Consider the following 27,769-nt stretch of genomic DNA (forward strand, 5'->3'; position numbering starts at 1 on the left):
TCATGGCTCTAAAAACAGTGCTGATTGAATTACACGCACTAGCGGAAATTCGTTGGCCTGCGCAGCGTCGGCACTCGATTGCGCGCCGCAGTGCTTCATGCTCTCATGCCGCCCAACCGGTTGCAGGAAACTGACACGACTGCGAACCCCTTCAATGACCGATACAGTTTCAAGCCACATTAGCAGCTGTGCTTGTGGTGTAGTGGTTATCACATCCGCCTAACACTCGGAAGGTCCCATGTTTGATCCCTGGCAGGCACATGTCCTTTTTCTTTTTTGCCCGGCAGTCTGCAGCCTTGAAGGTAAACGCTCATGGCTCTAAAAACAGTGCTGATTGAATTACACGCACTAGCGGAAATTCGTTGGCCTGCGCAGCGTCGGCACTCGATTGCGCGCCGCAGTGCTTCATGCTGTCATGCCGCCCAACCGGTTGCAAGAAACTGACACGACTGCGAACCCCTTCAATGACCGATACAGTTTCAAGCCACATTAGCAGCTGCGCTTGTGGTGTAGTGGTTATCACATCCGCCTACCATGCGGAAGGTCCCATGTTCGATCCCTGGCAGGCACATGTCCTTTTTCTTTTTGCCCGGGAGTCTGCAACCTTGAAGGTAAACGCTCATGGCTCTAAAAACAGTGCTGATTGAATTACACGCACTAGCGGAAATTCGTTGGCCTGCGCAGCGTCGGCACTCGATTGCGCGCCGCAGTGCTTCATGCTCTCATGCCGCCCAACCGGTTGCAGGAAACTGGCACGACTGCGAACCCCTTCAATGACCGATACAGTTTCAAGCCACATTAGCAGCTGTGCTTGTGGTGTAGTGGGGGATTCGACTTCCGGCCACCGAGCGTGACGGACGTGCGATGACGGGCTCCGTTGGAGCAGCTACAGCGGTCATGTCTGGCCGCGGAAACTGGGCTTTTGCCTCGGATGAAGAGTATCAGGTGATTCTGCCTACCCTTCCTACACGACGTGTTGTGTTGAACACAGTTTTTTCGCACGCTGACGTGCGGGCCCGTCCTTATCGGGTCGAAGATTTCAGGGATGCGCTGGCTCAGCTGATGCTGCTCCCCGAGGTTATCGCCTTGGGGGCGTATCGCATGAGCCATGTATGGGCTGTTACTTTCGCGAGTGCTGAGGCGGTGACGAAAATTCTGCCGGCGCACTGAAAGTCAAGGACTGCCGCTGTCTCGTCATCGACCCGGCAAACCAGGACGTCCGCGTCAAGCTGCACTGGCTGCTGCACAACGTGCCCGACGAAGACGTGAGGGTAGCCTTTGCTCCGTACGGCAAGGTGAGCGAAGTCACCAAGGAGCGGTGGCGCGTCCAGGGTGTCGCCAGCAAGGGGTCGACGACACGCTTGGTTTCATTGAAAATGAATCCTGGCGTGAAGCTGGAAGACCTCCCTCACGAAGTCAGGGTTGGCGGTGAGCTGGCTCTCGTGGTTGTACCGGGCAGAGCTCCGCTGTGTCTGCGCTGCCATGGTACTGGGCCCATTCGCCGTGAGTGCAAGGTTCCACGAGGTGGCGCCTGTCGTCGCTACGGGCACGAAGAAAGCAGCTGCGTACACACGTACACGAGTGCTGCCGTCCCAGTCAACACTGACATTTCGTCCGAACTTGTCATGGACGAGGCTGACGCGGAAGATGCTGCAGCAGAGGCAGGGGACAGCGTGGAGAAGAAGGCCCCAGCTGTGCCCGCTCCGGAAATATCCACAAGCGTAGAGGAGCCCAGCAGTAAGCGGCAGCAACAGGTAGCGCAGCCTGCAGAAGTCAAGGCGCCAACGGACGAAGTCTTGAGCAGTGGGGCGTCAGCTCCCGTCGTTCCCCAGCATGGTGACAGCATGGAAGTGTCACATGCATCAACCAGCAACCAAGCAGGGAAGCGACCGCACGAGCACAGTGCGAATGGAGAGCCCAAAGTGAGCGAAGGCGACGAGCCGCCGCAGAAGACTGTTGGTGTCAGGCGACCGACGTTGAAACCGCGGCTGAATGTACAGGCCGATCAACGAGCGGCGGCTAAGCCGCCGCCTTAGTTGGAGTGAGTGCCCTGTGAGTGGTTTCTGTGGGCGTGAGATGGCCTTTTTCGGTGACGGACTGCATGGGCTGATTTTCCAGTCCATACGCAAGAGGCACTTGTGCAAGAGACTTTGGATTACCGGCACCGCACCCATCGAGCACCTCAGACTAGGCAAGTCACCCGCACCGTCGCCTTGTGTCCCGAGGTATGCACCATATGGCTCCTGTACCTAAACTAGATGGCTTCTACACCTCTTAGAGCGTTGCGCATTGCAAACAATTAATTTCAGGGGACCGGCTTCCAAGAAGCGTCAGTACCAACTAAGCCGGCTGTTCGTTGATAATGACCTAGACATAATAGCCGTACAGGAGACGAAAGTCGAAAGACAGGAACAGGCGGACCTTATGGTGCAGCCTTTTACGGCACGCTACAATGTTTGTGTGTGCCATTCTTCTGGCACATCGGGCGGTTGTGCTGTATTTATTAGGAATTCTCTGGGGATTGTCGAGCAGAATTTAACTGTGTGTCAAACTGGCCGTTTGGTTGTAGTAGATTTTTTTTTATTGCAATTTGCTATTCAGAGTCATATGCGTGTATGCTCCTAACAGGGAGAACGAGCGCAAGGAATTTTTTAAGCGCGTGGAACAATATGTGTGCTGTGAGCGGTTAATTGTGCTTTTGGGCGACTTTAACTGCGTTTGTAAAGCAGAGGATAGAATTACAAAAAGACTCCTTCGTGACAAAAGTGCGGAATTGTTGAATTCGATTGTGCAAGAAAATGGTTTAGATGATGTTGCTGAAGTTCTTTCGGTAGCGCCGCATTTTACTCACTTCCAGGGTGAAAGTCACGCGAGACTTGACAGAGCGTATGTGTCGCTTGATCTGAATCCTTTGTACAATAGCTACGAGGTAAAACACATGTCTTTTACCGACCACAGCTTAGTTACGTTTACCCTGGGGAACAAAGACAAGAAATCTCGTTTCTCGTGGGACCTGTGGAAGTTTAACGCACAGCTACTCGAGGATGAACGCTTTGACATTAAAGTTAATGAATGCATTAAAACATTGCTATCAGCAGAGCCTGGGAACTGGGTGATTAGGTGGGAAGATTTCAAAGAGCAAGTGAAAATAAACGCGATTGAAAGGGCAAGCATCATATGCCACGATAAACGTGTTGAAGAAAAAGAACTACATTGCCAACTTGACTTGCTCGTAAGCCTGGAAAGTTCCCAGCCGGGAAGATATAAGAAAGAAATAAGAGATACAAAAAGTAAACTTGAGATTATCGAAAAAGACAAGTATACAGCTGCCATGATACGGGCCCGTGCTGAACGTCTCTGGCTTGACCAAGTACCTACTAAACGCTCGCTTAGTGACGAAAAGAAGTACGCGACTCAGAACGAAGTAAGACAAATCAGGTACAGAAACGAGGTAACGAATGATAGCAAAGTGATTCAGTTGGCGTTTGTTGAGCAGTATCGGGAATTGCTTGGGCGGCGACGGCTTGAAGAAGAAGGGTGTGCAAACACGTTCTTGTCCCGTATGCCAAAACTAGGAGACGATATAAAACAAGGGCTGGAGGTACCAATCAGCGTAAGCGAAGTGGGAAGAGCAATCGAAGAGCTGAGTGCCGGAAAATCTCCCGGTCCTGACTGCTTAGGTAGTGAATTTTATAAGAAGTTCAAAGCCGAACTCACCCAAGCTCTCCACTGCGTCTTCACCGAAATTTATGAGACAAAGAAAATGCCACCATCATTTAAAACAGCACACGTGGTTTTAATACCCAAGAGTGAGGACCAGGATCAACTTCTGTCCGTTGGGGCTTATCTGCCGATAAGCCTAACCAACGTTGACTATAAAGTGTTTAAGAAGATTCTTGCCAACAGACTGCAAAAGGTCATAAAGGACCTTGTAGGGCCCCACCAAACGTGCGGTATTAAAGGTCGCACCATTGGAACAAATGTGCACATTGCTAGAACTGTTCTTGAATGCTGCGATGCCTTCGGGGGCCGAGTTGCCATGATACAGCTTGACCTTGCAAAGGCCTTCGATCGATTGTCGCACGACATTCTTTTCGCCATTCTAGAATATGCCAACGTCGGATCTGTGATAATACAAGGTGTACAGATGGCGTACGACAACTGTGTTACCCGAATTATAGTGAACAAACAGCTGACTGAACCTGTACCTGTGTGTTCTTCGGTCAGGCAGGGTTGCCCGCTCTCGCCTTTGCTCTTTGCGATCTACCTTGAGCCTTTTCTGTTATCACTGTTGCACAATGATGGGATCTGCGGTTTCACTCTTCTGTCGGCGCAAGTAAAAGTGCTTGCTTACGCTGATGATATTGCTGTTTTTTGCGCGGATCAAGAAAGCGTTAAAGAAGTTGTGAAAGTTGCGGGGGAATATTGCAAAAAGACTGGGTCCGAGATTAACTGGGATAAGTGCATAGGTTTTTGGCACGGTGATTGGGACAGCACACCTGCCGTGTTTGCTAACATGAAATGGACGACCGCCCCTGCGAAGTACTTGGGGGTACCCTTGGAGCACTATAAAAGCAGTACGGAGTTGTGGGGTGAGATAACGCAGAGCGCAAGGAGAAAAGCGGATGGCTGGAAAGGACGTGACCTTTCTGTTTTCGCGCGCGCAAGTGTGTGCAATGTATTTTTAATAGCCAGAATTTGGTATTTATTGCAGTACGTGCTCATTACCCGAGCAAACCTCCAGAAGCTGCATAGAGTGTTCGCTGTCTTTATTTGGAGCTCAAATTGGGAGCGAACAAGTCGAGTTAATCTGTTCCTTCCGGTTAAAAGGGGCGACCTTGGTCTTTCCAATTTGTTTCTGAAGCAAGTTGTCTCAAGATTTTTGTTTCTACGTGATCAAACCGATCCTTTGTTGCGCACAATGTTGCAGGTGCGCTTAGGCAACGTGTTGCTGGAATTTGTTGTGTCCAGTTACCCGGCCACGAATCGTGCTGCAACAGGTTTTTTGCGTGAAGTTGTGGCAGCCTTTCGCACTTTGAGCGCTCACTTTTCTACACAGTATCTATCTGCTGTACCCAGGAAAAAACTGTACAAAGATTTGCTAGATATATTTATACCTGCTCCCTTATACCGTTCCTTTTGCTGCGGAGGCCCAGGCAAAGATGTGTTAAAGCGAGTTAAGAAGATGCCTGTAAGACCGACTGTCAAATTCTTTTTCTTTAAACTTCATACCGGTACCCTTCCGGTGAAAACATGGCTAAACGATAAAGGCATTTTTGTGCCCTGGACCACCGACTGCATACTCTGCAAAAAACCCGAGACCATCGAACATGTGTTTATCGACTGCTGGGACCCGGTTTTCCACTGGGACATCTTGCAAAGAACATTGAAGAAAGAACTACCTGTAACTCCTTATGGCATCCGGTTTCTACCTATAGAAAGTCATGAAGTTCCTTACGACATGTTTATGCTACTGGGCCTCCACAGCATCTGGAAAACGAGAATGGCGGCCAGGCACGCCGACGCAAATGTGCGACCACTGAGAGAAAACTTTATAGAAAGTGCAGTTTTCCTGAGAGATGTTCTCCGCAGTCAACCCCAGCCGCCGGACTGGGTGGCAGTTATGGATGAACTGATTAACAAGAAAAAGTTTTAACCCATTGTCTCGGCCAAAGTGTGGCTAGAGATTTTTATGTATTGTTTACCGGTAATAAAGAAAAAAAAAGTGCTTGTGGTGTAGTGGTTATCACATCCGCCTAACACGCGGAAGGTCCCAGGTTCGACCCCTGGCAGGCACATGTCCTTTTTTCTTTTTTGCCCGGCAGTCTGCAGCCTTGAAGGTAAACGCTCATGGCTCTAAAAACAGTGCTGATTCAATTGCACGCACTAGCGGAAATTCGTTGGCCTGCGCAGCGTCGGCACTCGATTGCGCGCCGCAGTGCTTCATGTTGTCATGCCGCCCAACCGGTTGCAGGAAACTGACACCACTGCGAGCCCCTTCAATGACCGATACAGTTTCAAGCCACATTAGCAGCTGTGCTTGTGGTGTAGTGGTTATCACATCCGCCTAACACGCGGAAGGTCCCAGGTTCGATCCCTGGCAGGCACATGTCCTTTTTCTTTTTTGCACGGCAGTCTGCAGCCTTGAAGGTAAACGCTCATGGCTCTAAAAACAGTGCTGATTCAATTGCACGCACTAGCGGAAATTCGTTGGCCTGCGCAGCGTCGGCACTCGATTGCGCGCCGCAGTGCTTCATGCTCTCATGCCGCCCAACCGGTTGCAGGAAACTGACACCACTGCGAGCCCCTTCAATGACCGATACAGTTTCAAGCCACATTAGCAGCTGTGCTTGTGGTGTAGTGGTTATCACATCCGCCTAACACGCGGAAGGTCCCAGGTTCGATCCCTGGCAGGCACATGTCCTTTTTCTTTTTTGCACGGCAGTCTGCAGCCTTGAAGGTAAACGCTCATGGCTCTAAAAACAGTGCTGATTCAATTGCACGCACTAGCGGAAATTCGTTGGCCTGCGCAGCGTCGGCACTCGATTGCGCGCCGCAGTGCTTCATGTTGTCATGCCGCCCAACCGGTTGCAGGAAACTGACACCACTGCGAACCCCTTCAATGACCGATACAGTTTCAAGCCACATTAGCAGCTGTGCTTGTGGTGTAGTGGTTATCACATCCGCCTAACACGCGGAAGGTCCCAGGTTCGATCCCTGGCAGGCACATGTCCTTTTTCTTTTTTGCACGGCAGTCTGCAGCCTTGAAGGTAAACGCTCATGGCTCTAAAAACAGTGCTGATTGAATTACACGCACTAGCGGAAATTCGTTGGCCTTCGCAGCGTCGGCACTCGATTGCGCGCCGCAGTGCTTCATGCTCTCATGCCGCCCAACCGGTTGCAGGAAACTGACACCACTGCGAGCCCCTTCAATGACCGATACAGTTTCAAGCCACATTAGCAGCTGTGCTTGTGGTGTAGTGGTTATCACATCCGCCTAGCAGGCGGAAGGTCCCAGGTTCGATCCCTGGCAGGCACATGTCCTTTTTCTTTTTTGCCCGGCAGTCTGCAGCCTTGAAGGTAAACGCTCATGGCTCTAAAAACAGTGCTGATTGAATTACACGCACTAGCGGAAATTCGTTGGCCTTCGCAGCGTCGGCACTCGATTGCGCGCCGCAGTGCTTCATGCTCTCATGCCGCCCAACCGGTTGCAGGAAACTGACACCACTGCGAGCCCCTTCAATGACCGATACAGTTTCAAGCCACATTAGCAGCTGTGCTTGTGGTGTAGTGGTTATCACATCCGCCTAACACGCGGAAGGTCCCAGGTTCGATCCCTGGCAGGCACATGTCCTTTTTCTTTTTTGCACGGCAGTCTGCAGCCTTGAAGGTAAACGCTCATGGCTCTAAAAACAGTGCTGATTGAATTACACGCAGTAGCGGAAATTCGTTGGCCTTCGCAGCGTCGGCACTCGATTGCGCGCCGCAGTGCTTCATGCTCTCATGCCGCCAACCGGTTGCAGGAAACTGACACCACTGCGAGCCCCTTCAATGACCGATACAGTTTCAAGCCACATTAGCAGCTGTGCTTGTGGTGTAGTGGTTATCACATCCGCCTAACACGCGGAAGGTCCCAGGTTCGATCCCTGGCAGGCACATGTCCTTTTTCTTTTTTGCCCGCCAGTCTGCAGCCTTGAAGGTAAACGCTCATGGCTCTAAAAACAGTGCTTATTGAATTACACGCACTAGCGGAAATTCGTTGGCCTTCGCAGCGTCGGCACTCGATTGCGCGCCGCAGTGCTTCATGCTCTCATGCCGCCCAACCGGTTGCAGGAAACTGACACCACTGCGAACCCCTTCAATGACCGATACAGTTTCAAGCCACATTAGCAGCTGTGCTTGTGGTGTAGTGGTTATCACATCCGCCTAACAGGCGGAAGGTCCCAGGTTCGATCCCTGGCAGGCACATGTCCTTTTTCTTTTTTGCCCGGCAGTCTGCAGCCTTGAAGGTAAACGCTCATGGCTCTAAAAACAGTGCTGATTGAATTACACGCACTAGCGGAAATTTGTTGGCCTTCGCAGCGTCGGCACTCGATTGCGCGCAGCAGTGCTTCATGCTCTCATGCCGCCCAACCGGTTGCAGGAAACTGACACCACTGCGAGCCCCTTCAATGACCGATACAGTTTCAAGCCACATTAGCAGCTGTGCTTGTGGTGTAGTGGTTATCACATCCGCCTAACACGCGGAAGGTCCCAGGTTCGATCCCTGGCAGGCACATGTCCTTTTTCTTTTTTGCACGGCAGTCTGCAGCCTTGAAGGTAAACGCTCATGGCTCTAAAAACAGTGCTTATTGAATTACACGCACTAGCGGAAATTCGTTGGCCTTCGCAGCGTCGGCACTCGATTGCGCGCCGCAGTGCTTCATGCTCTCATGCCGCCCAACCGGTTGCAGGAAACTGACACCACTGCGAACCCCTTCAATGACCGATACAGTTTCAAGCCACATTAGCAGCTGTGCTTGTGGTGTAGTGGTTATCACATCCGCCTAACAGGCGGAAGGTCCCAGGTTCGATCCCTGGCAGGCACATGTCCTTTTTCTTTTTTGCCCGGCAGTCTGCAGCCTTGAAGGTAAACGCTCATGGCTCTAAAAACAGTGCTGATTGAATTACACGCACTAGCGGAAATTTGTTGGCCTTCGCAGCGTCGGCACTCGATTGCGCGCAGCAGTGCTTCATGCTCTCATGCCGCCCAACCGGTTGCAGGAAACTGACACCACTGCGAACCCCTTCAATGACCGATACAGTTTCAAGCCACATTAGCAGCTGTGCTTGTGGTGTAGTGGTTATCACATCCGCCTAACACGCGGAAGGTCCCAGGTTCGATCCCTGGCAGGCACATGTCCTTTTTCTTTTTTGCACGGCAGTCTGCAGCCTTGAAGGTAAACGCTCATGGCTCTAAAAACAGTGCTGATTGAATTACACGCACTAGCGGAAATTCGTTGGCCTTCGCAGCGTCGGCACTCGATTGCGCGCCGCAGTGCTTCATGCTCTCATGCCGCCAACCGGTTGCAGGAAACTGACACCACTGCGAGCCCCTTCAATGACCGATACAGTTTCAAGCCACATTAGCAGCTGTGCTTGTGGTGTAGTGGTTATCACATCCGCCTAACACGCGGAAGGTCCCAGGTTCGATCCCTGGCAGGCACATGTCCTTTTTCTTTTTTGCCCGGCAGTCTGCAGCCTTGAAGGTAAACGCTCATGGCTCTAAAAACAGTGCTGATTGAATTACACGCACAAGCGGAAATTCATTGGCCTGCGCAGCGTCGGCACTCGATTGCGCGCCGCAGTGCTTCATGCTCTCATGCCGCCCAACCGGTTGCAGGAAACTGACACCACTGCGAACCCCTTCAATGACCGATACAGTTTCAAGCCACATTAGCAGCTGTGCTTGTGGTGTAGTGGTTATCACATCCGCCTAACACGCGGAAGGTCCCAGGTTCGATCCCTGGCAGGCACATGTCCTTTTTCTTTTTTGCCCGGCAGTCTGCAGCCTTGAAGGTAAACGCTCATGGCTCTAAAAACAGTGCTGATTGAATTACACGCACTAGCGGAAATTCGTTGGCCTGCGCAGCGTCGGCACTCGATTGCGCGCCGCAGTGCTTCATGCTCTCATGCCGCCCAACCGGTTGCAGGAAACTGACACCACTGCGAACCCCTTCAATGACCGATACAGTTTCAAGCCACATTAGCAGCTGTGCTTGTGGTGTAGTGGTTATCACATCCGCCTAACACGCGGAAGGTCCCAGGTTCGATCCCTGGCAGGCACATGTCCTTTTTCTTTTTTGCCCGGCAGTCTGCAGCCTTGAAGGTAAACGCTCATGGCTCTAAAAACAGTGCTGATTGAATTACACGCACAAGCGGAAATTCATTGGCCTGCGCAGCGTCGGCACTCGATTGCGCGCCGCAGTGCTTCATGCTCTCATGCCGCCCAACCGGTTGCAGGAAACTGACACCACTGCGAACCCCTTCAATGACCGATACAGTTTCAAGCCACATTAGCAGCTGTGCTTGTGGTGTAGTGGTTATCACATCCGCCTAACACGCGGAAGGTCCCAGGTTCGATCCCTGGCAGGCACATGTCCTTTTTCTTTTTTGCCCGGCAGTCTGCAGCCTTGAAGGTAATCGCTCATGGCTCTAAAAACAGTGCTGATTGAATTACACGCACTAGCGGAAATTCGTTGGCCTGCGCAGCGTCGGCACTCGATTGCGCGCCGCAGTGCTTCGTGCTCTCATGCCGCCCAACCGGTTGCAGGAAACTGACACCACTGCGAACCCCTTCAATGACCGATACAGTTTCAAGCCACATTAGCAGCTGTGCTTGTGGTGTAGTGGTTATCACATCCGCCTAACACGCGGAAGGTCCCAGGTTCGATCCCTGGCAGGCACATGTCCTTTTTCTTTTTTGCCCGGCAGTCTGCAGCCTTGAAGGTAAACGCTCATGGCTCTAAAAACAGTGCTGATTGAATTACACGCACAAGCGGAAATTCATTGGCCTGCGCAGCGTCGGCACTCGATTGCGCGCCGCAGTGCTTCATGCTCTCATGCCGCCCAACCGGTTGCAGGAAACTGACACCACTGCGAACCCCTTCAATGACCGATACAGTTTCAAGCCACATTAGCAGCTGTGCTTGTGGTGTAGTGGTTATCACATCCGCCTAACACGCGGAAGGTCCCAGGTTCGATCCCTGGCAGGCACATGTCCTTTTTCTTTTTTGCCCGGCAGTCTGCACCCTTGAAGGTAAACGCTCATGGCTCTAAAAACAGTGCTGATTGAATTACACGCACTAGCGGAAATTCGTTGGCCTGCGCAGCGTCGGCACTCGATTGCGCGCCGCAGTGCTTCGTGCTCTCATGCCGCCCAACCGGTTGCAGGAAACTGACACGACTGCGAACCCCTTCAAAGACCGATACAGTTTCAAGCCACATTAGCAGCTGTGCTTGTGGTGTAGTAGTTATCACATCCGACTAACACGCGGAAGGTCCCAGGTTCGATCCCTGGCAGGTACATGTCCTTTTTCTTATTTGCCCGGCAGTCTGCAGCCTTGAAGGTAAACGCTCATGGCTCTAAAAACAGTGCTGATTGAATTACACGCACAAGCGGAAATTCATTGGCCTGCGCAGCGTCGGCACTCGATTGCGCGCCGCAGTGCTTCATGCTCTCATGCCGCCCAACCGGTTGCAGGAAACTGACACCACTGCGAACCCCTTCAATGACCGATACAGTTTCAAGCCACATTAGCAGCTGTGCTTGTGGTGTAGTGGTTATCACATCCGCCTAACACGCGGAAGGTCCCAGGTTCGATCCCTGGCAGGCACATGTCCTTTTTCTTTTTTGCCCGGCAGTCTGCAGCCTTGAAGGTAAACGCTCATGGCTCTAAAAACAGTGCTGATTGAATTACACGCACAAGCGGAAATTCATTGGCCTGCGCAGCGTCGGCACTCGATTGCGCGCCGCAGTGCTTCATGCTCTCATGCCGCCCAACCGGTTGCAGGAAACTGACACCACTGCGAACCCCTTCAATGACCGATACAGTTTCAAGCCACATTAGCAGCTGTGCTTGTGGTGTAGTGTTTATCACATCCGCCTAACACGCGGAAGGTCCCAGGTTCGATCCCTGGCAGGCACATGTCCTTTTTCTTTTTTGCCCGGCAGTCTGCAGCCTTGAAGGTAAACGCTCATGGCTCTAAAAACAGTGCTGATTGAATTACACGCACTAGCGGAAATTCGTTGGCCTTCGCAGCGTCGGCACTCGATTGCGCGCCGCAGTGCTTCATGCTCTCATGCCGCCCAACCGGTTGCAGGAAACTGACACGACCGCGAACCCCTTCAATGACCGATACAGTTTCAAGCCACATTAGCAGCTGTGCTTGTGGTGTAGTGGCCTTCGGGGGCCGAGTTGCCATGATACAGCTTGACCTTGCAAAGGCCTTCGATCGAGTGTCGCACGACATTCTTTTCGCCATTCTAGAATATGCCAACGTCGGCTCTGTGATAATACAAGGTGTACAGATGGCGTACGACAACTGTGTTACCCGAATTATAGTGAACAAACAGCTGACTGAACCTGTACCTGTGTGTTCTTCGGTCAGGCAGGGTTGCCCGCTCTCGCCTTTGCTCTTTGCGATCTACCTTGAACCTTTTCTGTTATCACTGTTGCACAATGATGGGATCTGCGGTTTCACTCTTCTGTAGGCGCAAGTAAAAGTGCTTGCTTACGCTGATGATATTGCTGTTTTTTGCGCGGATCAAGAAAGCGTTAAAGAAGTTGTGAAAGTTGCGGGGGAATATTGCAAAAAGACTGGGTCCGAAATTAACTGGGATAAGGGCATAGGTTTTTGGCACGGTGATTGGGACAGCACACCTGCCGTGTTTGCTAACATGAAATGGACGACCGCCCCTGCGAAGTACTTGGGGGTACCCTCGGAGCACTATAAAAGCAGTACGGAGTTGTGGGGTGAGATAACGCAGAGTGCAAGGAGAAAAGCGGATGGCTGGAAAGGACGTGACCTTTCTGTTTTCGCGCGCGCAAGTGTGTGCAATGTATTTTTAATAGCCAGAATTTGGTATTTATTGCAGTTCGTGCTCATTACCCGAGCAAACCTGCAGAAGCTGCATAGAGTGTTTGCTGTCTTTATTTGGAGCTCAAATTGGGAGCGAACAAGTCGAGTTAATCTGTTCCTTCCGGTCAAAAGGGGCGGCCTTGGTCTTTCTAATTTGTTTCTGAAGCAAGTTGTCTCAAGATTTTTGTTTCTACGTGATCAAACCGATCCTTTGTTGCGCACAATGTTGCAGGTGCGCTTAGGCAACGTGTTGCCGGAATTTGTTGTGTCCAGTTACCCAGCCACGAATCGTGCTGTAACAGGTTTTTTGCGTGAAGTTGTGGCAGCCTTTCGCACTTTGAGCGCTCACTTTTCTACACAGTATTTATCTGCTGTACCCAGGAAGGAACTGTACAATGATTTGCTAGATATATTTATAGCTGCTCCCTTATACCCTTCCTTTTGCTGCGGAGGCCCAGGCAAAGATGTGTTAAAGCGAGTTAAGAAGATGCCGGTAAGACCGACTGTCAAATACTTTTTCTTTAAACTTCATACCGGTACCCTTCCGGTGAAAACATGGCTAAACGATAAAGGCATTTTTGTGCCCTGGGACACCGACTGCATACTCTGCAAAAAACCCGAGACCATCGAACATGTGTTTATCGACTGCTGGGACCCGGTTTTCCACTGGGACATCTTGCAAAGAACATTGAAGAAAGAACTACCCGTAACTCCTTATGGCATCCGGTTTCTACCTATAGAAAGTGATGAAGTTCCTTACGACATGTTTATGCTACTGGGCCTCCACAGCATCTGGAAAACGAGAATGGCGGCCAGGCACGCCGACGCAAATATGCGACCAGTGAGAGAAAACTTTATAGAAAGTGCAGTTTTCCTGACAGATGTTCTCCGCAGTCAACCCCAGCCGCCGGACTGGGTGGCAGTTATGGATGAACTGATTAATATGAAAAAGTTTTAACCCATTGTCTCGGCCAAAGTGTGGCTAGAGATTTTTATGTATTGATTACCGGTAATAAAGAAAAAAAAAAGTGCTTGTGGTGTAGTGGTTATCACATCCGCCTAACACGCGGAAGGTCCCAGGTTCGATCCCTGGCAGGCACATGTCCTTTTTCTTTTTTGCCCGGCAGTCTGCAGCCTTGAAGGTAAACGCTCATGGCTCTAAAAACAGTGCTGATTGAATTACACGCACTAGCGGAAATTCGTTGGCCTGCGCAGCGTCGGCACTCGATTGCGCGCCGCAGTGCTTCATGCTGTCATGCCGCCCAACCGGTTGCAGGAAACTGACACGACTGCGAACCCGATCAATGACCGATACAGTTTCAAGCCACATTACAGCTGTGCTTGTGGTGTAGGGGTTATCACATCCGCCTAACACGCGGAAGGTCCCAGGTTCGATCCCTGGCAGGCACATGTCCTTTTTCTTTTTTGCCCGGCAGTCTGCAGCCTTGAAGATAAACGCTCATGGCTCTAAAAACAGTGCTGATTGAATTACACGCACTAGCGGAAATTCGTTGGCCTGCGCAGCGTCGGCACTCGATTGCGCGCCGCAGTGCTTCATGCTCTCATGCCGCCCAACCGGTTGCAGGAAACTGACACGACTGCGAACCCCTTCAATGACCGATACAGTTTCAAGCCACATTAGCAGCTGTGCTTGTGGTGTAGTGGTTATCACATCCGCCTAACACGCGGAAGGTCCCAGGTTCGATCCCTGGCAGGCACATGTCCTTTTTCTTTTTTGCCCGGCAGTCTGCAGCCTTGAAGATAAACGCTCATGGCTCTAAAAACAGTGCTGATTGAATTACACGCACTAGCAGTAATTCGTTGGCCTGCGCAGCGTCGGCACTCGATTGCGCGCCGCAGTGCTTCATGCTCTCATGCCGCCCAACCGGTTGCAGGAAACTGACACCACTGCGAACCCCTTCAATGACCGATACAGTTTCAAGCCACATTAGCAGCTGTGCTTGTGGTGTAGTGGTTATCACATCCGCCTAACACGCGGAAGGTCCCAGGTTCGATCCCTGGCAGGCACATGTCCTTTTTCTTTTTTGCCCGGCAGTCTGCAGCCTTGAAGATAAACGCTCATGGCTCTAAAAACAGTGCTGATTGAATTACACGCACTAGCAGTAATTCGTTGGCCTGCGCAGCGTCGGCACTCGATTGCGCGCCGCAGTGCTTCATGCTCTCATGCCGCCCAACCGGTTGCAGGAAACTGACACCACTGCGAACCCCTTCAATGACCGATACAGTTTCAAGCCACATTAGCAGCTGTGCTTGTGGTGTAGTGGTTATCACATCCGCCTAACACGCGGAAGGTCCCAGGTTCGATCCCTGGCAGGCACATGTCCTTTTTCTTTTTTGCCCGGCAGTCTGCAGCCTTGAAGATAAACGCTCATGGCTCTAAAAACAGTGCTGATTGAATTACACGCACTAGCAGTAATTCGTTGGCCTGCGCAGCGTCGGCACTCGATTGCGCGCCGCAGTGCTTCATGCTCTCATGCCGCCCAACCGGTTGCAGGAAACTGACACCACTGCGAACCCCTTCAATGACCGATACAGTTTCAAGCCACATTAGCAGCTGTGCTTGTGGTGTAGTGGTTATCACATCCGCCTAACACGCGGAAGGTCCCAGGTTCGATCCCTGGCAGGCACATGTCCTTTTTCTTTTTTGCCCGGCAGTCTGCAGCCTTGAAGGTAAACGCTCATGGCTCTAAAAACAGTGCTGATTGAATTACACGCACTAGCGGAAATTCGTTGGCCTGCGCAGCGTCGGCACTCGATTGCGCGCCGCAGTGCTTCATGCTCTCATGCCGCCCAACCGGTTGCAGGAAACTGACACGACTGCGAACCCCTTCAATGACCGATACAGTTTCAAGCCACATTAGCAGCTGTGCTTGTGGTGTAGTGGTTATCACATCCGACTAACACGCGGAAGGTCCCAGGTTCGATCCCTGGCAGGTACATGTCCTTTTTCTTTTTTGCCCGGTAGTCTGCAGCCTTGAAGTTAAACGCTCATGGCTCTAAAAACAGTGCTGATTGAATTACACGCACTAGCGGAAATTCGTTGGCCTGCGCAGCGTCGGCACTCGATTGCGCGCCGCAGTGCTTCATGCTCTCATGCCGCCCAACCGGTTGCAGGAAACTGACACGACCGCGAACCCCTTCAATGACCGATACAGTTTCAAGCCACATTAGCAGCTGTGCTTGTGGTGTAGTGGCCTTCGGGGGCCGAGTTGCCATGATACAGCTTGACCTTGCAAAGGCCTTCGATCGAGTGTCGCACGACATTCTTTTCGCCATTCTAGAATATGCCAACGTCGGCTCTGTGATAATACAAGGTGTACAGATAGCGTACGACAACTGTGTTACCCGAATTATAGTGAACAAACAGCTGACTGAACCTGTACCTGTGTGTTCTTCGGTCAGGCAGGGTTGCCCGCTCTCGCCTTTGCTCTTTGCGATCTACCTTGAGCCTTTTCTGTTATCACTGTTGCACAATGATGGGATCTGCGGTTTCACTCTTCTGTAGGCGCAAGTAAAAGTGCTTGCTTACGCTGATGATATTGCTGTTTTTTGCGCGGATCAAGAAAGCGTTAAAGAAGTTGTGAAAGTTGCGGGGGAATATTGCAAAAAGACTGGGTCCGAAATTAACTGGGATAAGTGCATAGGTTTTTGGCACGGTGATTGGGACAGCACACCTGCCGTGTTTGCTAACATGAAATAGACGACCGCCCCTGCGAAGTACTTGGGGGTACCCTTGGAGCACTATAAAAGCAGTACGGAGTTGTGGGGTGAGATAACGCAGAGTGCAAGGAGAAAAGCGGATGGCTGGAAAGGACGTGACCTTTCTGTTTTCGCGCGCGCAAGTGTGTGCAATGTATTTTTAATAGCCAGAATTTGGTATTTATTGCAGTTCGTGCTCATTACCCGAGCAAACCTGCAGAAGCTGCATAGAGTGTTTGCTGTCTTTATTTGGAGCTCAAATTGGGAGCGAACAAGTCGAGTTAATCTGTTCCTTCCGGTCAAAAGGGGCGGCCTTGGTCTTTCTAATTTGTTTCTGAAGCAAGTTGTCTCAAGATTTTTGTTTCTACGTGATCAAACCGATCCTTTGTTGCGCACAATGTTGCAGGTGCGCTTAGGCAACGTGTTGCCGGAATTTGTTGTGTCCAGTTACCCAGCCACGAATCGTGCTGTAACAGGTTTTTTGCGTGAAGTTGTGGCAGCCTTTCGCACTTTGAGCGCTCACTTTTCTACACAGTATTTATCTGCTGTACCCAGGAAGGAACTGTACAATGATTTGCTAGATATATTTATACCTGCTCCCTTATACCCTTCCTTTTGCTGCGGAGGCCCAGGCAAAGATGTGTTAAAGCGAGTTAAGAAGATGCCGGTAAGACCGACTGTCAAATACTTTTTCTTTAAACTTCATACCGGTACCCTTCCGGTGAAAACATGGCTAAACGATAAAGGCATTTTTGTGCCCTGGGACACCGACTGCATACTCTGCAAAAAACCCGAGACCATCGAACATGTGTTTATCGACTGCTGGGACCCGGTTTTCCACTGGGACATCTTGCAAAGAACATTGAAGAAAGAACTACCCGTAACTCCTTATGGCATCCGGTTTCTACCTATAGAAAGTGATGAAGTTCCTTACGACATGTTTATGCTACTGGGCCTCCACAGCATCTGGAAAACGAGAATGGCGGCCAGGCACGCCGACGCAAATATGCGACCAGTGAGAGAAAACTTTATAGAAAGTGCAGTTTTCCTGACAGATGTTCTCCGCAGTCAACCCCAGCCGCCGGACTGGGTGGCAGTTATGGATGAACTGATTAATATGAAAAAGTTTTAACCCATTGTCTCGGCCAAAGTGTGGCTAGAGATTTTTATGTACTGATTACCGGTAATAAAGAAAAAAAAAGTGCTTGTGGTGTAGTGGTTATCACATCCGCCTAACACGCGGAAGGTCCCAGGTTCGATCCCTGGCAGGCACATGTCCTTTTTCTTTTTTGCCCGGCAGTCTGCAGCCTTGAAGGTAAACGCTCATGGCTCTAAAAACAGTGCTGATTGAATTACACGCACTAACGGAAATTCGTTGGCCTGCGCAGCGTCGGCACTCGATTGCACGCCGCAGTGCTTCATGCTCTCATGCTGCCCAACCGGTTGCAGGAAACTGACACGACTGCGAACCCCTTCAATGACCGATACAGTTTCAAGCCACATTAGCAGCTGTGCTTGTGGTGTAGTGGTTATCACATCCGCCTAACACGCGGAAGGTCCCAGGTTCGATCCCTGGCAGGCACATGTCCTTTTTCTTTTTTGCCCGGCAGTCTGCAGCCTTGAAGGTAAACGCTCATGGCTCTAAAAACAGTGCTGATTGAATTACACGCACTAGCGGAAATTCGTTGGCCTGCGCAGCGTCGGCACTCGATTGCACGCCGCAGTGCTTCATGCTCTCATGCTGCCCAACCGGTTGCAGGAAACTGACACGACTGCGAACCCCTTCAATGACCGATACAGTTTCAAGCCACATTAGCAGCTGTGCTTGTGGTGTAGTGGTTATCACATCCGCCTAACACGCGGAAGGTCCCAGGTTCGATCCCTGGCAGGCACATGTCCTTTTTCTATTTTGCCCGGCAGTCTGCAGCCTTGAAGATAAACGCTCATGGCTCTAAAAACAGTGCTGATTGAATTACACGCACTAGCGGAAATTCATTGGCCTGCGCAGCGTCGGCACTCGATTGCGCGCCGCAGTGCTTCATGCTCTCATGCCGCCCAACCGGTTGCAGGAAACTGACACCACTGCGAACCCCTTCAATGACCGATACAGTTTCAAGCCACATTAGCAGCTGTGCTTGTGGTGTAGTGGTTATCACATCCGCCTAACACGCGGAAGGTCCCAGGTTCGATCCCTGGCAGGCACATGTCCTTTTTCTTTTTTGCCCGGCAGTCTGCAGCCTTGAAGGTAAACGCTCATGGCTCTAAAAACAGTGCTGATTGAATTACACGCACTAGCGGAAATTCATTGGCCTGCGCAGCGTCGGCACTCGATTGCGCGCCGCAGTGCTTCATGCTCTCATGCCGCCCAACCGGTTGCAGGAAACTGACACCACTGCGAACCCCTTCAATGACCGATACAGTTTCAAGCCACATTAGCAGCTGTGCTTGTGGTGTAGTGGTTATCACATCCGCCTAACACGCGGAAGGTCCCAGGTTCGATCCCTGGCAGGCACATGTCCTTTTTCTTTTTTGCCCGGCAGTCTGCAGCCTTGAAGATAAACGCTCATGGCTCTAAAAACAGTGCTGATTGAATTACACGCACTAGCGGAAATTCATTGGCCTGCGCAGCGTCGGCACTCGATTGCGCGCCGCAGTGCTTCATGCTCTCATGCCGCCCAACCGGTTGCAGGAAACTGACACGACTGCGAACCCCTTCAATGACCGATACAGTTTCAAGCCACATTAGCAGCTGTGCTTGTGGTGTAGTAGTTATCACATCCGACTAACACGCGGAAGGTCCCAGGTTCGATCCCTGGCAGGCACATGTCCTTTTTCTTTTTTGCCCGGCAGTCTGCAGCCTTGAAGGTAAACGCTCATGGCTCTAAAAACAGTGCTGATTGAATTACACGCACAAGCGGAAATTCATTGGCCTGCGCAGCGTCGGCACTCGATTGCGCGCCGCAGTGCTTCATGCTCTCATGCCGCCCAACCGGTTGCAGGAAACTGACACCACTGCGAACCCCTTCAATGACCGATACAGTTTCAAGCCACATTAGCAGCTGTGCTTGTGGTGTAGTAGTTATCACATCCGACTAACACGCGGAAGGTCCCAGGTTCGATCCCTGGCAGGCACATGTCCTTTTTCTTTTTTGCCCGGCAGTCTGCAGCCTTGAAGGTAAACGCTCATGGCTCTAAAAACAGTGCTGATTGAATTACACGCACAAGCGGAAATTCATTGGCCTGCGCAGCGTCGGCACTCGATTGCGCGCCGCAGTGCTTCATGCTCTCATGCCGCCCAACCGGTTGCAGGAAACTGACACCACTGCGAACCCCTTCAATGACCGATACAGTTTCAAGCCACATTAGCAGCTGTGCTTGTGGTGTAGTAGTTATCACATCCGACTAACACGCGGAAGGTCCCAGGTTCGATCCCTGGCAGGCACATGTCCTTTTTCTTTTTTGCCCGGCAGTCTGCAGCCTTGAAGGTAAACGCTCATGGCTCTAAAAACAGTGCTGATTGAATTACACGCACAAGCGGAAATTCATTGGCCTGCGCAGCGTCGGCACTCGATTGCGCGCCGCAGTGCTTCATGCTCTCATGCCGCCCAACCGGTTGCAGGAAACTGACACCACTGCGAACCCCTTCAATGACCGATACAGTTTCAAGCCACATTAGCAGCTGTGCTTGTGGTGTAGTGGTTATCACATCCGCCTAACACGCGGAAGGTCCCAGGTTCGATCCCTGGCAGGCACATGTCCTTTTTCTTTTTTGCCCGGCAGTCTGCAGCCTTGAAGGTAAACGCTCATGGCTCTAAAAACAGTGCTGATTGAATTACACGCACAAGCGGAAATTCATTGGCCTGCGCAGCGTCGGCACTCGATTGCGCGCCGCAGTGCTTCATGCTCTCATGCCGCCCAACCGGTTGCAGGAAACTGACACCACTGCGAACCCCTTCAATGACCGATACAGTTTCAAGCCACATTAGCAGCTGTGCTTGTGGTGTAGTGGTTATCACATCCGCCTAACACGCGGAAGGTCCCAGGTTCGATCCCTGGCAGGCACATGTCCTTTTTCTTTTTTGCCCGGCAGTCTGCAGCCTTGAAGGTAAACGCTCATGGCTCTAAAAACAGTGCTGATTGAATTACACGCACTAGCGGAAATTCATTGGCCTGCGCAGCGTCGGCACTCGATTGCGCGCCGCAGTGCTTCATGCTCTCATGCCGCCCAACCGGTTGCAGGAAACTGACACCACTGCGAACCCCTTCAATGACCGATACAGTTTCAAGCCACATTAGCAGCTGTGCTTGTGGTGTAGTGGTTATCACATCCGCCTAACACGCGGAAGGTCCCAGGTTCGATCCCTGGCAGGCACATGTCCTTTTTCTTTTTTGCCCGGTAATCTGCAGCCTTGAAGGTAAACGCTCATGGCTCTAAAAACAGTGCTGATTGAATTACACGCACAAGCGGAAATTCATTGGCCTGCGCAGCGTCGGCACTCGATTGCGCGCCGCAGTGCTTCATGCTCTCATGCCGCCCAACCGGTTGCAGGAAACTGACACCACTGCGAACCCCTTCAATGACCGATACAGTTTCAAGCCACATTAGCAGCTGTGCTTGTGGTGTAGTGGTTATCACATCCGCCTAACACGCGGAAGGTCCCAGGTTCGATCCCTGGCAGGCACATGTCCTTTTTCTTTTTTGCCCGGCAGTCTGCAGCCTTGAGGGTAAACGCTCATGGCTCTAAAAACAGTGCTGATTGAATTACACGCACTAGCGGAAATTCATTGGCCTGCGCAGCGTCGGCACTCGATTGCGCGCCGCAGTGCTTCATGCTCTCATGCCGCCCAACCGGTTGCAGGAAACTGACACCACTGCGAACCCCTTCAATGACCGATACAGTTTCAAGCCACATTAGCAGCTGTGCTTGTGGTGTAGTGGTTATCACATCCGCCTAACACGCGGAAGGTCCCAGGTTCGATCCCTGGCAGGCACATGTCCTTTTTCTTTTTTGCCCGGCAGTCTGCAGCATTGAAGGTAAACGCTCATGGCTCTAAAAACAGTGCTGATTGAATTACACGCACAAGCGGAAATTCATTGGCCTGCGCAGCGTCGGCACTCGATTGCGCGCCGCAGTGCTTCATGCTCTCATGCCGCCCAACCGGTTGCAGGAAACTGACACCACTGCGAACCCCTTCAATGACCGATACAGTTTCAAGCCACATTAGCAGCTGTGCTTGTGGTGTAGTAGTTATCACATCCGACTAACACGCGGAAGGTCCCAGGTTCGATCCCTGGCAGGTACATGTCCTTTTTCTTTTTTGCCCGGTAATCTGCAGCCTTGAAGGTAAACGCTCATGGCTCTAAAAACAGTGCTGATTGAATTACACGCACTAGCGGAAATTCGTTGGCCTTCGCAGCGTCGGCACTCGATTGCGCGCCGCAGTGCTTCATGCTCTCATGCCGCCCAACCGGTTGCAGGAAACTGACACGACCGCGAACCCCTTCAATGACCGATACAGTTTCAAGCCACATTAGCAGCTGTGCTTGTGGTGTAGTGGCCTTCGGGGGCCGAGTTGCCATGATACAGCTTGACCTTGCAAAGGCCTTCGATCGAGTGTCGCACGACATTCTTTTCGCCATTCTAGAATATGCCAACGTCGGCTCTGTGATAATACAAGGTGTACAGATGGCGTACGACAACTGTGTTACCCGAATTATAGTGAACAAACAGCTGACTGAACCTGTACCTGTGTGTTCTTCGGTCAGGCAGGGTTGCCCGCTCTCGCCTTTGCTCTTTGCGATCTACCTTGAGCCTTTTCTGTTATCACTGTTGCACAATGATGGGATCTGCGGTTTCACTCTTCTGTAGGCGCAAGTAAAAGTGCTTGCTTACGCTGATGATATTGCTGTTTTTTGCGCGGATCAAGAAAGCGTTAAAGAAGTTGTGAAAGTTGCGGGGGAATATTGCAAAAAGACTGGGTCCGAAATTAACTGGGATAAGTGCATAGGTTTTTGGCACGGTGATTGGGACAGCACACCTGCCGTGTTTGCTAACATGAAATGGACGACCGCCCCTGCGAAGTACTTGGGGGTACCCTCGGAGCACTATAAAAGCAGTACGGAGTTGTGGGGTGAGATAACGCAGAGTGCAAGGAGAAAAGCGGATGGCTGGAAAGGACGTGACCTTTCTGTTTTCGCGCGCGCAAGTGTGTGCAATGTATTTTTAATAGCCAGAATTTGGTATTTATTGCAGTTCGTGCTCATTACCCGAGCAAACCTGCAGAAGCTGCATAGAGTGTTTGCTGTCTTTATTTGGAGCTCAAATTGGGAGCGAACAAGTCGAGTTAATCTGTTCCTTCCGGTCAAAAGGGGCGGCCTTGGTCTTTCTAATTTGTTTCTGAAGCAAGTTGTCTCAAGATTTTTGTTTCTACGTGATCAAACCGATCCTTTGTTGCGCACAATGTTGCAGGTGCGCTTAGGCAACGTGTTGCCGGAATTTGTTGTGTCCAGTTACCCAGCCACGAATCGTGCTGTAACAGGTTTTTTGCGTGAAGTTGTGGCAGCCTTTCGCACTTTGAGCGCTCACTTTTCTACACAGTATTTATCTGCTGTACCCAGGAAGGAACTGTACAATGATTTGCTAGATATATTTATACCTGCTCCCTTATACCCTTCCTTTTGCTGCGGAGGCCCAGGCAAAGATGTGTTAAAGCGAGTTAAGAAGATGCCGGTAAGACCGACTGTCAAATACTTTTTCTTTAAACTTCATACCGGTACCCTTCCGGTGAAAACATGGCTAAACGATAAAGGCATTTTTGTGCCCTGGGACACCGACTGCATACTCTGCAAAAAACCCGAGACCATCGAACATGTGTTTATCGACTGCTGGGACCCGGTTTTCCACTGGGACATCTTGCAAAGAACATTGAAGAAAGAACTACCCGTAACTCCTTATGGCATCCGGTTTCTACCTATAGAAAGTGATGAAGTTCCTTACGACATGTTTATGCTACTGGGCCTCCACAGCATCTGGAAAACGAAAATGGCGGCCAGGCACGCCGACGCAAATATGCGACCAGTGAGAGAAAACTTTATAGAAAGTGCAGTTTTCCTGACAGATGTTCTCCGCAGTCAACCCCAGCCGCCGGACTGGGTGGCAGTTATGGATGAACTGATTAATATGAAAAAGTTTTAACCCATTGTCTCGGCCAAAGTGTGGCTAGAGATTTTTATGTACTGATTACCGGTAATAAAGAAAAAAAAAGTGCTTGTGGTGTAGTGGTTATCACATCCGCCTAACACGCGGAAGGTCCCAGGTTCGATCCCTGGCAGGCACATGTCCTTTTTCTTTTTTGCCCGGCAGTCTGCAGCCTTGAAGGTAAACGCTCATGGCTCTAAAAACAGTGCTGATTGAATTACACGCACTAGCGGAAATTCGTTGGCCTGCGCAGCGTCGGCACTCGATTGCACGCCGCAGTGCTTCATGCTCTCATGCTGCCCAACCGGTTGCAGGAAACTGACACGACTGCGAACCCCTTCAATGACCGATACAGTTTCAAGCCACATTAGCAGCTGTGCTTGTGGTGTAGTGGTTATCACATCCGCCTAACACGCGGAAGGTCCCAGGTTCGATCCCTGGCAGGCACATGTCCTTTTTCTTTTTTGCCCGGCAGTCTGCAGCCTTGAAGGTAAACGCTCATGGCTCTAAAAACAGTGCTGATTGAATTACACGCACTAGCGGAAATTCGTTGGCCTGCGCAGCGTCGGCACTCGATTGCACGCCGCAGTGCTTCAAGCTCTCATGCTGCCCAACCGGTTGCAGGAAACTGACACGACTGCGAACCCCTTCAATGACCGATACAGTTTCAAGCCACATTAGCAGCTTTGCTTGTGGTGTAGGGGTTATCACATCCGCCTAACACGCGGAAGGTCCCAGGTTCGATCCCTGGCAGGCACATGTCCTTTTTCTTTTTTGCCCGGCAGTCTGCAGCCTTGAAGGTAAACGCTCATGGCTCTAAAAACAGTGCTGATTGAATTACACGCACTAGCAGAAATTCGTTGGCCTGCGCAGCGTCGGCACTCGATTGCGCGCCGCAGTGCTTCATGCTCTCATGCCGCCCAACCGGTTGCAGGAAACTGACACGACTGCGAACCCCTTCAATGACCGATACAGTTTCAAGCCACATTAGCAGCTGTGCTTGTGGTGTAGTGGTTATCACATCCGCCTAACACGCGGAAGGTCCCAGGTTCGATCCCTGGCAGGCACATGTCCTTTTTCTTTTTTGCCCGGCAGTCTGCAGCCTTGAAGGTAAACGCTCATGGCTCTAAAAACAGTGCTGATTGAATTACACGCACTAGCAGAAATTCGTTGGCCTGCGCAGCGTCGGCACTCGATTGCGCGCCGCAGTGCTTCATGCTCTCATGCCGCCCAACCGGTTGCAGGAAACTGACACGACTGCGAACCCCTTCAATGACCGATACAGTTTCAAGCCACATTAGCAGCTGTGCTTGTGGTGTAGTGGTTATCACATCCGCCTAACACGCGGAAGGTCCCAGGTTCGATCCCTGGCAGGCACATGTCCTTTTTCTTTTTTGCCCGGCAGTCTGCAGCCTTGAAGGTAAACGCTCATGGCTCTAAAAACAGTGCTGATTGAATTACACGCACTAGCAGAAATTCGTTGGCCTGCGCAGCGTCGGCACTCGATTGCGCGCCGCAGTGCTTCATGCTCTCATGCCGCCCAACCGGTTGCAGGAAACTGACACGACTGCGAACCCCTTCAATGACCGATACAGTTTCAAGCCACATTAGCAGCTGTGCTTGTGGTGTAGTGGTTATCACATCCGCCTAACACGCGGAAGGTCCCAGGTTCGATCCCTGGCAGGCACATGTCCTTTTTCTTTTTTGCCCGGCAGTCTGCAGCCTTGAAGGTAAACGCTCATGGCTCTAAAAACAGTGCTGATTGAATTACACGCACTAGCAGAAATTCGTTGGCCTGCGCAGCGTCGGCACTCGATTGCGCGCCGCAGTGCTTCATGCTCTCATGCCGCCCAACCGGTTGCAGGAAACTGACACGACTGCGAACCCCTTCAATGACCGATACAGTTTCAAGCCACATTAGCAGCTGTGCTTGTGGTGTAGTGGTTATCACATCGGCCTAACACGCGGAAGGTCCCAGGTTCGATCCCTGGCAGGCACATGTCCTTTTTCTTTTTTGCCCGGCAGTCTGCAGCCTTGAAGGTAAACGCTCATGGCTCTAAAAACAGTGCTGATTGAATTACACGCACTAGCAGAAATTCGTTGGCCTGCGCAGCGTCGGCACTCGATTGCGCGCCGCAGTGCTTAATGCTCTCATGCTGCCCAACCGGTTGCAGGAAACTGACACGACTGCGAACCCCTTCCATGACCGATACAGTTTCAAGCCACATTAGCAGCTGTGATAGCGTTTTGTGTGTTTTTTTGTTGAGTGTTTTTTGTGTAAATGTTATGAGTCAAAGCCAGGCAATAAAGGAAAAAAGTGCTTGTGGTGTAGTGGTTATCACATCCGCCTAACACGCGGAAGGTCCCAGGTTCGATCCCTGGCAGGCACATGTGCTGATTGAATTACACGCACTAGCGGAAATTCGTTGGCCTTCGCAGCGTCGGCACTCGATTGCGCGCCGCAGTGCTTCATGCTCTGCTGTGCTTGTGGTGTAGTAGTTATCACATCCGACTAACACGCGGAAGGTCCCAGGTTCGATCCCTGGCAGGCACATGTCCTTTTTCTTTTTTGCCCGGCAGTCTGCAGCCTTGAAGGTAAACGCTCATGGCTCTAAAAACAGTGCTGATTGAATTACACGCACTAGCAGAAATTCGTTGGCCTGCGCAGCGTCGGCACTCGATTGCGCGCCGCAGTGCTTAATGCTCTCATGCTGCCCAACCGGTTGCAGGAAACTGACACGACTGCGAACCCCTTCAATGACCGATACAGTTTCAAGCCACATTAGCAGCTTTGCTTGTGGTGTAGGGGTTATCACATCCGCCTAACACGCGGAAGGTCCCAGGTTCGATCCCTGGCAGGCACATGTCCTTTTTCTATTTTGCCCGGCAGTCTGCAGCCTTGAAGATAAACGCTCATGGCTCTAAAAACAGTGCTGATTGAATTACACGCACTAGCAGAAATTCGTTGGCCTGCGCAGCGTCGGCACTCGATTGCGCGCCGCAGTGCTTCATGCTCTCATGCTGCCCAACCGGTTGCAGGAAACTGACACGACTGCGAACCCCTTCAATGACCGATACAGTTTCAAGCCACATTAGAAGCTTTGCTTGTGGTGTAGGGGTTATCACATCCGCCTAACACGCGGAAGGTCCCAGGTTCGATCCCTGGCAGGCACATGTCCTTTTTCTATTTTGCCCGGCAGTCTGCAGCCTTGAAGATAAACGCTCATGGCTCTAAAAACAGTGCTGATTGAATTACACGCACTAGCAGAAATTCGTTGGCCTGCGCAGCGTCGGCACTCGATTGCGCGCCGCAGTGCTTAATGCTCTCATGCTGCCCAACCGGTTGCAGGAAACTGACACGACTGCGAACCCCTTCAATGACCGATACAGTTTCAAGCCACATTAGCAGCTTTGCTTGTGGTGTAGGGGTTATCACATCCGCCTAACACGCGGAAGGTCCCAGGTTCGATCCCTGGCAGGCACATGTCCTTTTTCTATTTTGCCCGGCAGTCTGCAGCCTTGAAGATAAACGCTCATGGCTCTAAAAACAGTGCTGATTGAATTACACGCACTAGCAGAAATTCGTTGGCCTGCGCAGCGTCGGCACTCGATTGCGCGCCGCAGTGCTTCATGCTCTCATGCTGCCCAACCGGTTGCAGGAAACTGACACGACTGCGAACCCCTTCCATGACCGATACAGTTTCAAGCCACATTAGCAGCTGTGATAGCGTTTTGTGTGTTTTTTTGTTGAGTGTTTTTTGTGTAAATGTTATGAGTCAAAGCCAGGCAATAAAGGAAAAAAGTGCTTGTGGTGTAGTGGTTATCACATCCGCCTAACACGCGGAAGGTCCCAGGTTCGATCCCTGGCAGGCACATGTGCTGATTGAATTACACGCACTAGCGGAAATTCGTTGGCCTTCGCAGCGTCGGCACTCGATTGCGCGCCGCAGTGCTTCATGCTCTCATGCTGCCCAACCGGTTGCAGGAAACTGACACGACTGCGAACCCCTTCAATGACCGATACAGTTTCAAGCCACATTAGCAGCTTTGCTTGTGGTGTAGGGGTTATCACATCCGCCTAACACGCGGAAGGTCCCAGGTTCGATCCCTGGCAGGCACATGTGCTGATTGAATTACACGCACTAGCAGAAATTCGTTGGCCTGCGCAGCGTCGGCACTCGATTGCGCGCCGCAGTGCTTCATGCTCTCATGCTGCCCAACCGGTTGCA

At 51.3% G+C, this 27,769-nt stretch overlaps 57 non-coding genes across 57 annotated transcripts; all 57 read left to right on the top strand.

Annotated features, from left to right (window-relative positions):
• Positions 1-188: 188 nt before the first annotated feature.
• On the top strand, positions 189-261 carry TRNAV-AAC (transfer RNA valine (anticodon AAC)). Its single transcript has one exon. It is a non-coding gene; the product is annotated as a tRNA-Val (tRNA).
• Positions 262-498: 237 nt separating this feature from the next.
• On the top strand, positions 499-571 carry TRNAG-ACC (transfer RNA glycine (anticodon ACC)). Its single transcript has one exon. It is a non-coding gene; the product is annotated as a tRNA-Gly (tRNA).
• Positions 572-5,725: 5,154 nt separating this feature from the next.
• Positions 5,726-5,798, top strand: TRNAV-AAC (transfer RNA valine (anticodon AAC)). The gene has a single exon. It is a non-coding gene; the product is annotated as a tRNA-Val (tRNA).
• Positions 5,799-6,036: 238 nt separating this feature from the next.
• TRNAV-AAC (transfer RNA valine (anticodon AAC)) lies at positions 6,037-6,109 on the top strand. Its single transcript has one exon. It is a non-coding gene; the product is annotated as a tRNA-Val (tRNA).
• Positions 6,110-6,346: 237 nt separating this feature from the next.
• On the top strand, positions 6,347-6,419 carry TRNAV-AAC (transfer RNA valine (anticodon AAC)). Its single transcript has one exon. It is a non-coding gene; the product is annotated as a tRNA-Val (tRNA).
• A 237-nt stretch (positions 6,420-6,656) lies between these two features.
• Positions 6,657-6,729, top strand: TRNAV-AAC (transfer RNA valine (anticodon AAC)). Its single transcript has one exon. It is a non-coding gene; the product is annotated as a tRNA-Val (tRNA).
• Positions 6,730-6,966: 237 nt separating this feature from the next.
• Positions 6,967-7,039, top strand: TRNAA-AGC (transfer RNA alanine (anticodon AGC)). Its single transcript has one exon. It is a non-coding gene; the product is annotated as a tRNA-Ala (tRNA).
• A 237-nt stretch (positions 7,040-7,276) lies between these two features.
• TRNAV-AAC (transfer RNA valine (anticodon AAC)) lies at positions 7,277-7,349 on the top strand. Its single transcript has one exon. It is a non-coding gene; the product is annotated as a tRNA-Val (tRNA).
• Positions 7,350-7,585: 236 nt separating this feature from the next.
• Positions 7,586-7,658, top strand: TRNAV-AAC (transfer RNA valine (anticodon AAC)). Its single transcript has one exon. It is a non-coding gene; the product is annotated as a tRNA-Val (tRNA).
• A 237-nt stretch (positions 7,659-7,895) lies between these two features.
• Positions 7,896-7,968, top strand: TRNAV-AAC (transfer RNA valine (anticodon AAC)). Its single transcript has one exon. It is a non-coding gene; the product is annotated as a tRNA-Val (tRNA).
• Positions 7,969-8,205: 237 nt separating this feature from the next.
• On the top strand, positions 8,206-8,278 carry TRNAV-AAC (transfer RNA valine (anticodon AAC)). The gene has a single exon. It is a non-coding gene; the product is annotated as a tRNA-Val (tRNA).
• Positions 8,279-8,515: 237 nt separating this feature from the next.
• Positions 8,516-8,588, top strand: TRNAV-AAC (transfer RNA valine (anticodon AAC)). Its single transcript has one exon. It is a non-coding gene; the product is annotated as a tRNA-Val (tRNA).
• A 237-nt stretch (positions 8,589-8,825) lies between these two features.
• TRNAV-AAC (transfer RNA valine (anticodon AAC)) lies at positions 8,826-8,898 on the top strand. Its single transcript has one exon. It is a non-coding gene; the product is annotated as a tRNA-Val (tRNA).
• Positions 8,899-9,134: 236 nt separating this feature from the next.
• On the top strand, positions 9,135-9,207 carry TRNAV-AAC (transfer RNA valine (anticodon AAC)). The gene has a single exon. It is a non-coding gene; the product is annotated as a tRNA-Val (tRNA).
• Positions 9,208-9,444: 237 nt separating this feature from the next.
• Positions 9,445-9,517, top strand: TRNAV-AAC (transfer RNA valine (anticodon AAC)). The gene has a single exon. It is a non-coding gene; the product is annotated as a tRNA-Val (tRNA).
• Positions 9,518-9,754: 237 nt separating this feature from the next.
• Positions 9,755-9,827, top strand: TRNAV-AAC (transfer RNA valine (anticodon AAC)). Its single transcript has one exon. It is a non-coding gene; the product is annotated as a tRNA-Val (tRNA).
• A 237-nt stretch (positions 9,828-10,064) lies between these two features.
• Positions 10,065-10,137, top strand: TRNAV-AAC (transfer RNA valine (anticodon AAC)). The gene has a single exon. It is a non-coding gene; the product is annotated as a tRNA-Val (tRNA).
• Positions 10,138-10,374: 237 nt separating this feature from the next.
• On the top strand, positions 10,375-10,447 carry TRNAV-AAC (transfer RNA valine (anticodon AAC)). Its single transcript has one exon. It is a non-coding gene; the product is annotated as a tRNA-Val (tRNA).
• A 237-nt stretch (positions 10,448-10,684) lies between these two features.
• On the top strand, positions 10,685-10,757 carry TRNAV-AAC (transfer RNA valine (anticodon AAC)). The gene has a single exon. It is a non-coding gene; the product is annotated as a tRNA-Val (tRNA).
• A 237-nt stretch (positions 10,758-10,994) lies between these two features.
• TRNAV-AAC (transfer RNA valine (anticodon AAC)) lies at positions 10,995-11,067 on the top strand. Its single transcript has one exon. It is a non-coding gene; the product is annotated as a tRNA-Val (tRNA).
• A 237-nt stretch (positions 11,068-11,304) lies between these two features.
• On the top strand, positions 11,305-11,377 carry TRNAV-AAC (transfer RNA valine (anticodon AAC)). The gene has a single exon. It is a non-coding gene; the product is annotated as a tRNA-Val (tRNA).
• A 237-nt stretch (positions 11,378-11,614) lies between these two features.
• Positions 11,615-11,687, top strand: TRNAV-AAC (transfer RNA valine (anticodon AAC)). Its single transcript has one exon. It is a non-coding gene; the product is annotated as a tRNA-Val (tRNA).
• Positions 11,688-13,649: 1,962 nt separating this feature from the next.
• On the top strand, positions 13,650-13,722 carry TRNAV-AAC (transfer RNA valine (anticodon AAC)). The gene has a single exon. It is a non-coding gene; the product is annotated as a tRNA-Val (tRNA).
• Positions 13,723-13,958: 236 nt separating this feature from the next.
• Positions 13,959-14,031, top strand: TRNAV-AAC (transfer RNA valine (anticodon AAC)). The gene has a single exon. It is a non-coding gene; the product is annotated as a tRNA-Val (tRNA).
• A 237-nt stretch (positions 14,032-14,268) lies between these two features.
• On the top strand, positions 14,269-14,341 carry TRNAV-AAC (transfer RNA valine (anticodon AAC)). Its single transcript has one exon. It is a non-coding gene; the product is annotated as a tRNA-Val (tRNA).
• A 237-nt stretch (positions 14,342-14,578) lies between these two features.
• Positions 14,579-14,651, top strand: TRNAV-AAC (transfer RNA valine (anticodon AAC)). Its single transcript has one exon. It is a non-coding gene; the product is annotated as a tRNA-Val (tRNA).
• A 237-nt stretch (positions 14,652-14,888) lies between these two features.
• On the top strand, positions 14,889-14,961 carry TRNAV-AAC (transfer RNA valine (anticodon AAC)). The gene has a single exon. It is a non-coding gene; the product is annotated as a tRNA-Val (tRNA).
• A 237-nt stretch (positions 14,962-15,198) lies between these two features.
• Positions 15,199-15,271, top strand: TRNAV-AAC (transfer RNA valine (anticodon AAC)). The gene has a single exon. It is a non-coding gene; the product is annotated as a tRNA-Val (tRNA).
• Positions 15,272-15,508: 237 nt separating this feature from the next.
• TRNAV-AAC (transfer RNA valine (anticodon AAC)) lies at positions 15,509-15,581 on the top strand. Its single transcript has one exon. It is a non-coding gene; the product is annotated as a tRNA-Val (tRNA).
• Positions 15,582-17,542: 1,961 nt separating this feature from the next.
• On the top strand, positions 17,543-17,615 carry TRNAV-AAC (transfer RNA valine (anticodon AAC)). The gene has a single exon. It is a non-coding gene; the product is annotated as a tRNA-Val (tRNA).
• A 237-nt stretch (positions 17,616-17,852) lies between these two features.
• On the top strand, positions 17,853-17,925 carry TRNAV-AAC (transfer RNA valine (anticodon AAC)). The gene has a single exon. It is a non-coding gene; the product is annotated as a tRNA-Val (tRNA).
• Positions 17,926-18,162: 237 nt separating this feature from the next.
• Positions 18,163-18,235, top strand: TRNAV-AAC (transfer RNA valine (anticodon AAC)). The gene has a single exon. It is a non-coding gene; the product is annotated as a tRNA-Val (tRNA).
• A 237-nt stretch (positions 18,236-18,472) lies between these two features.
• TRNAV-AAC (transfer RNA valine (anticodon AAC)) lies at positions 18,473-18,545 on the top strand. The gene has a single exon. It is a non-coding gene; the product is annotated as a tRNA-Val (tRNA).
• Positions 18,546-18,782: 237 nt separating this feature from the next.
• TRNAV-AAC (transfer RNA valine (anticodon AAC)) lies at positions 18,783-18,855 on the top strand. Its single transcript has one exon. It is a non-coding gene; the product is annotated as a tRNA-Val (tRNA).
• A 237-nt stretch (positions 18,856-19,092) lies between these two features.
• On the top strand, positions 19,093-19,165 carry TRNAV-AAC (transfer RNA valine (anticodon AAC)). The gene has a single exon. It is a non-coding gene; the product is annotated as a tRNA-Val (tRNA).
• Positions 19,166-19,402: 237 nt separating this feature from the next.
• On the top strand, positions 19,403-19,475 carry TRNAV-AAC (transfer RNA valine (anticodon AAC)). The gene has a single exon. It is a non-coding gene; the product is annotated as a tRNA-Val (tRNA).
• A 237-nt stretch (positions 19,476-19,712) lies between these two features.
• Positions 19,713-19,785, top strand: TRNAV-AAC (transfer RNA valine (anticodon AAC)). Its single transcript has one exon. It is a non-coding gene; the product is annotated as a tRNA-Val (tRNA).
• Positions 19,786-20,022: 237 nt separating this feature from the next.
• TRNAV-AAC (transfer RNA valine (anticodon AAC)) lies at positions 20,023-20,095 on the top strand. The gene has a single exon. It is a non-coding gene; the product is annotated as a tRNA-Val (tRNA).
• A 237-nt stretch (positions 20,096-20,332) lies between these two features.
• TRNAV-AAC (transfer RNA valine (anticodon AAC)) lies at positions 20,333-20,405 on the top strand. The gene has a single exon. It is a non-coding gene; the product is annotated as a tRNA-Val (tRNA).
• A 237-nt stretch (positions 20,406-20,642) lies between these two features.
• Positions 20,643-20,715, top strand: TRNAV-AAC (transfer RNA valine (anticodon AAC)). Its single transcript has one exon. It is a non-coding gene; the product is annotated as a tRNA-Val (tRNA).
• Positions 20,716-20,952: 237 nt separating this feature from the next.
• On the top strand, positions 20,953-21,025 carry TRNAV-AAC (transfer RNA valine (anticodon AAC)). The gene has a single exon. It is a non-coding gene; the product is annotated as a tRNA-Val (tRNA).
• Positions 21,026-21,262: 237 nt separating this feature from the next.
• On the top strand, positions 21,263-21,335 carry TRNAV-AAC (transfer RNA valine (anticodon AAC)). The gene has a single exon. It is a non-coding gene; the product is annotated as a tRNA-Val (tRNA).
• Positions 21,336-21,572: 237 nt separating this feature from the next.
• On the top strand, positions 21,573-21,645 carry TRNAV-AAC (transfer RNA valine (anticodon AAC)). The gene has a single exon. It is a non-coding gene; the product is annotated as a tRNA-Val (tRNA).
• A 1,961-nt stretch (positions 21,646-23,606) lies between these two features.
• TRNAV-AAC (transfer RNA valine (anticodon AAC)) lies at positions 23,607-23,679 on the top strand. Its single transcript has one exon. It is a non-coding gene; the product is annotated as a tRNA-Val (tRNA).
• A 237-nt stretch (positions 23,680-23,916) lies between these two features.
• Positions 23,917-23,989, top strand: TRNAV-AAC (transfer RNA valine (anticodon AAC)). The gene has a single exon. It is a non-coding gene; the product is annotated as a tRNA-Val (tRNA).
• Positions 23,990-24,226: 237 nt separating this feature from the next.
• TRNAV-AAC (transfer RNA valine (anticodon AAC)) lies at positions 24,227-24,299 on the top strand. Its single transcript has one exon. It is a non-coding gene; the product is annotated as a tRNA-Val (tRNA).
• A 237-nt stretch (positions 24,300-24,536) lies between these two features.
• TRNAV-AAC (transfer RNA valine (anticodon AAC)) lies at positions 24,537-24,609 on the top strand. The gene has a single exon. It is a non-coding gene; the product is annotated as a tRNA-Val (tRNA).
• Positions 24,610-24,846: 237 nt separating this feature from the next.
• Positions 24,847-24,919, top strand: TRNAV-AAC (transfer RNA valine (anticodon AAC)). Its single transcript has one exon. It is a non-coding gene; the product is annotated as a tRNA-Val (tRNA).
• Positions 24,920-25,156: 237 nt separating this feature from the next.
• Positions 25,157-25,229, top strand: TRNAV-AAC (transfer RNA valine (anticodon AAC)). Its single transcript has one exon. It is a non-coding gene; the product is annotated as a tRNA-Val (tRNA).
• Positions 25,230-25,466: 237 nt separating this feature from the next.
• On the top strand, positions 25,467-25,539 carry TRNAV-AAC (transfer RNA valine (anticodon AAC)). Its single transcript has one exon. It is a non-coding gene; the product is annotated as a tRNA-Val (tRNA).
• A 318-nt stretch (positions 25,540-25,857) lies between these two features.
• Positions 25,858-25,930, top strand: TRNAV-AAC (transfer RNA valine (anticodon AAC)). The gene has a single exon. It is a non-coding gene; the product is annotated as a tRNA-Val (tRNA).
• A 91-nt stretch (positions 25,931-26,021) lies between these two features.
• On the top strand, positions 26,022-26,094 carry TRNAV-AAC (transfer RNA valine (anticodon AAC)). Its single transcript has one exon. It is a non-coding gene; the product is annotated as a tRNA-Val (tRNA).
• Positions 26,095-26,331: 237 nt separating this feature from the next.
• Positions 26,332-26,404, top strand: TRNAV-AAC (transfer RNA valine (anticodon AAC)). Its single transcript has one exon. It is a non-coding gene; the product is annotated as a tRNA-Val (tRNA).
• Positions 26,405-26,641: 237 nt separating this feature from the next.
• On the top strand, positions 26,642-26,714 carry TRNAV-AAC (transfer RNA valine (anticodon AAC)). The gene has a single exon. It is a non-coding gene; the product is annotated as a tRNA-Val (tRNA).
• Positions 26,715-26,951: 237 nt separating this feature from the next.
• On the top strand, positions 26,952-27,024 carry TRNAV-AAC (transfer RNA valine (anticodon AAC)). The gene has a single exon. It is a non-coding gene; the product is annotated as a tRNA-Val (tRNA).
• A 318-nt stretch (positions 27,025-27,342) lies between these two features.
• TRNAV-AAC (transfer RNA valine (anticodon AAC)) lies at positions 27,343-27,415 on the top strand. The gene has a single exon. It is a non-coding gene; the product is annotated as a tRNA-Val (tRNA).
• A 172-nt stretch (positions 27,416-27,587) lies between these two features.
• Positions 27,588-27,660, top strand: TRNAV-AAC (transfer RNA valine (anticodon AAC)). The gene has a single exon. It is a non-coding gene; the product is annotated as a tRNA-Val (tRNA).
• The last annotated feature ends 109 nt before the right edge of the window (positions 27,661-27,769 follow it).

Source organism: Amblyomma americanum, chromosome 4 (assembly GCF_052857255.1).
Source record: "Amblyomma americanum isolate KBUSLIRL-KWMA chromosome 4, ASM5285725v1, whole genome shotgun sequence".
Lineage (NCBI taxonomy): Eukaryota > Metazoa > Arthropoda > Arachnida > Ixodida > Ixodidae > Amblyomma > Amblyomma americanum.